The sequence below is a fragment of the Gossypium raimondii genome, chromosome 11 (genome assembly GCF_025698545.1).
Source record: "Gossypium raimondii isolate GPD5lz chromosome 11, ASM2569854v1, whole genome shotgun sequence".
In the NCBI taxonomy this organism is placed as follows: Eukaryota; Viridiplantae; Streptophyta; class Magnoliopsida; order Malvales; family Malvaceae; genus Gossypium; species Gossypium raimondii.
In genome coordinates, this window is record NC_068575.1 from 42726678 (window position 1) to 42730779 (window position 4102).

The following is a 4102-nucleotide window of genomic DNA, read 5'->3' on the forward strand; positions in this document are numbered from 1 at the left end:
AAGAGATTTGATTACTTTTTCTGAAAAAATTTGAGTACTTTTGTACCCTTAAACTTATATTTTAAAAATTAAGTACAATTGACCTCCATTGCACGAGAAAAACTATTTTTATATTTTTAAATAATTAATACAAATAAGGGTATTTTGATAATTTTAATTTTCAAATGCAAAAGTCAGATATTATTCATTGCTTTTATTATAAAAAAACATTTGATTGTAACTCTTATTTTAAATTAGTCTCCAAATTTTAAAACATTTTAATTACACATTCTCAAACAATTGAGATTATACCAATTAGGTTATATTGTTAAAAAATATTAAATTTAATTATTAAATGATCTATAAAAGTTAAAGGAAAATTGTATTAAAAAATGAATATAGTAAAAATATTGATTTTAAGATTTTCAAAGCTTTTGTGGTTGACATTTTTATAACCTTTAAAAAATATGCAACAGTTTTTTTAAAAAAATTTACTTTAAATTATGTTAAATAATATTTAAAAGTAATAAATCAAAGGTGGAAGCAGTCAATCTTGCGAGAGGTATATATGGCTGTAGATTCCGTGTTTCTGATAAGAACAACGCAATTTCACACAGACCTGTAACCAATTCATATTCACCACGTGGTGCCCAACTATTGGTAATATTTTCCTAAATGGTTTTACCCTTTTGCCCTGTCCTTCCATTACCTAATTTTCTGCAAAAATATTCCCACTTATTCCACGTCTACGCATCTCACCCATTCATCTTCCAAGAGTTTTTTTCTCTTGACCGTCCATTCTTGAAAAGTCTCCCTATTTATTAATGTTTTATTGGGAGAGTTGTTTCGTTCTTATCCCTCTAATTATCTCTTTCTTGCCTTGCCCTTTTACTTTTTCTTGCAGATCAGATTTATCTTCTATGATATTTCTTTCAAGTTTCTGCCTTCGGAATCGGTTGCGTCGCTTCACGAACTTCGATTTGATGTAAGATTTTCTACGATAGGAGTATTATTGTTACCGGATCTATGTTTTACATTGCTTCAGGTGCTTTAGAGTTGGGAAGCAGGCAACGGATGTCTTGGTGTATATTAATTTGGAAGATCTTTGCCTTTTACGTATGTTCCGTCTATCTTCTTTGGCCGAAAATTATTCTCACAGGCCATCTTTGTCGATGTTGTAATATTTTTAACTTTTTCAGGGAGGGTTGGTGAAGGATTAGATACTTGGATGAGAATTTGGACGATGGCGTTGTTCTTCCGATGTTCTAATTCAGCCGTCTGATCTATGGCCGATGTGGGATTCACAGGTTGTTATGCTTATGAAAGGATGTGTAAGATGTCAGGGCAAAAGGGCCTTAATATTGATTGGAAGGGGCTGAGTCCTGATCTATCTTTGTCATCCAAGACCTTTGCCATGACAGGTGCGCTTGCATGGCAGGTCACCCAAACTTAATAAAAATTTTATTTTCTTGGTGTTTTTGAGGGGAGTTCGCACGGGGTTGCCCGGGTTCTCCCCTCTGCTGTGGTGTGGTGTGGTGTTTCCCGCTCTTTTACTTTTTTTTTCTTCCTCTTTTCTCGCTTTCCACTATTTTTCCTTTGATACTCTGCACCATTCGGGATGGATTCATGATCCAATTCATCATCTCCATCATCATGGTCAACATGGAATAAGCTCATGATCTCCAAACCATTGATCGCAAGGCCAAGGTATTCTTTACATATTTAAAACCAAAATTTGCCCTATCGAATTTTACTTTTAAAATTTAAATATGTTTTCTATTATGCAAGTAGGTTACCTATAATTTTGACAAATCTAACTATTGTCATTACTTTCCAACATATTTTTTTCTTATTAAAAATCACTCATAAATTTTTGAAAGGAATTCACTGATAATTTAATTAAAAATAAATTCATTTATAATTATATTTACTATCTTTGAAAAAAAGTACCAAGTTAATTTAATACGATATTAATTGTTTTCTTTTGAGTGTTGTTGTGATGAAGAGCAATAGGTTTTATTTCTGACTTTGAGGAGAGGCCTCTTGATGCTTGAACCCATAATCTCTATATTCCTTGTGGTAATGGGATCGTTTGTTCAAGTATAAAGAGGTACCTCTTGGCAGAATCTTGAGATAAAATTTTGTGCTGCTCTCCAGTGCAATAATATTCTGAAGAAAACGATACTTTGGTCTTATCAGTATGACAACAAAAATAGTTTTCAAAATTAGATTATACCAAGTTACTTCAACTCTGATTAATTTTTCATTCTTAGAAAAGCTTATTTATAAACAATTACTTACAAACTGACGACTCTTTGCCTAATTTCTTTTTCTTAAAGAAATTTTGTTTTTAAAACCAATTTACTCTTTTGGTATAAATGAAATTAAATGAACTTAACGTTACTTAGAAAGAAGTAATTAATATTAATATTGGTAGATAAATTTATCATTTTGGTAACGTCATTTAAGTCGTAGTCTGATTAAAAACTGGTTCTAACTTAAAGTGCATTGAAATGAATTTGGTTATATGTTAGACTTGCAATATAGAGTTGAACAGAACATCTCCAATTGCCGTGATTCATATAGAGAAATAGTGCAGTTTCTACTTTTTTTCAAGATGCATTGAAAAATCCCTTAATTTCCACAATCTCTCAACTGATATTCATCATTGATTCAAAAGTGCTGCCAATACTACAGCTTGAAAGTACTTTCTATTGATGGCCATTCACGTTAAAAGGTTTCCACCATTTACGATCAAATTACCAGTGTGTCTATCATGATTGTTCTATTTCAAGGTTTATTTCCATCTCATATCATTTTGCCTGCAACCACTTTAATTCCCTTTAATTCTTATGGTATTTTATCTGTATATTTTTGCTAGTGCATTACCGAACTCTGTACTTGTAGGAGAATGCCATGTGCAGGTTGAGGCATGTATTTTTGTGTGTATTGCTTTTTGTAGTTCTTTAGGCCCTTGCATGGGCTTCTTTTTTAGATGGATTGAAGGTTGGGACTTCACTAGCACTAGATATTGGAAGGTGTACCATGTCAAGCATGTTGGCCAATATTAACACTGGAAATCAAGGCCTACAAGGTGAACTGTAAATCTAGCTTTGCCAAGTTTCAAGATTTATGTCCGAAGGCATGGTTAGACATAAGAGGCAAGGGATCAAAGCTTTGGAGGGCTCCTAGTCGGGATGATCATCTCAAATTCACATGCAGTAGCAGGTCTATTCCTGGAAGATTATTCATTAGTTGCTAATTTGAAGCAAGAGTTAATTGTTTGAACCCCCTCTTGGTTTACGTGGTGCAGTGCTCTACTTAGTGTTGAAGAACTACTGTTAGTTGTTGAAGTTGGTCATACGAGGTACATGTCTACTGTGTAACAAGTTCCTTTACATAGTGAAAATTTTTAGCGGACTACGGTCCCGTGGTTTTTCCCCTTGAAATATCAAGGGGTTTTCCACGTAAATTCTGGTGTCTTGTTTTACATTCATATTGCACGATAATGTTGCTCATTGGCACTTCAACAATTACGCTGAAATACGTCTTAGGGCAGATTTTATATGCCTATAGCAGGTATGAAAAAAAGATACCATTTTCTTTCCCATTGAATTGCGCCATCTTTGCTGAGTTACTTCTATATTTAGTTTTTCCACTTCCCTTGCCCTTGCAATAATAATTACTTGACGATAGCCTATCTAGCCCCTTGTTAAGTTCTCTTTGCAGGTTGAAGCCTCTCAGCTTGGAAGTCTGAAATGTTTTGAATTTAGGTTGTGAATTTAGCTTGGAAGTCTGAAATATAAATTGTCTAATCGATTTCTAGATTAGTACCAAATGGAAAATTTTCCGTTTTGGATCTGGAAACGGTCTTTATTTTTTATTATTTTTTCCAAAAGACTCTTTATTTCTATATTTGGTTTTAAATAGTTATTTTCGTACAAAGGGGAAATCAATAGACAGTTGAGAATAAAAAAATATTTTTTGTTTCATCGCCGTTTTAGGCTTTTGGTTAATGGCCTCCATATTTTGTGTTTTACATTAAAATTATCGTTTAAATTTCGATTATTCATGTATTTTTATTTATTTATGTCAACTTATTTAGTTCTGAATATAAGCTTCA

General features: G+C 32.8%; 1 long non-coding RNA gene across 2 annotated transcripts; it reads left to right on the plus strand.

Annotated features, from left to right (window-relative positions):
* Positions 1-733: 733 nt before the first annotated feature.
* On the plus strand, positions 734-3589 carry LOC105803804 (uncharacterized). Of its 2 annotated transcripts, XR_008190822.1 has the most exons (3): positions 806-1095; positions 1179-3207; positions 3293-3589. It is a non-coding gene; the product is annotated as an uncharacterized LOC105803804 (long non-coding RNA). The 2 variants fall into 2 exon arrangements; XR_001136621.2 differs by having other exon boundaries at positions 734-1095; positions 1179-3589.
* Positions 3590-4102: the final 513 nt, after the last annotated feature.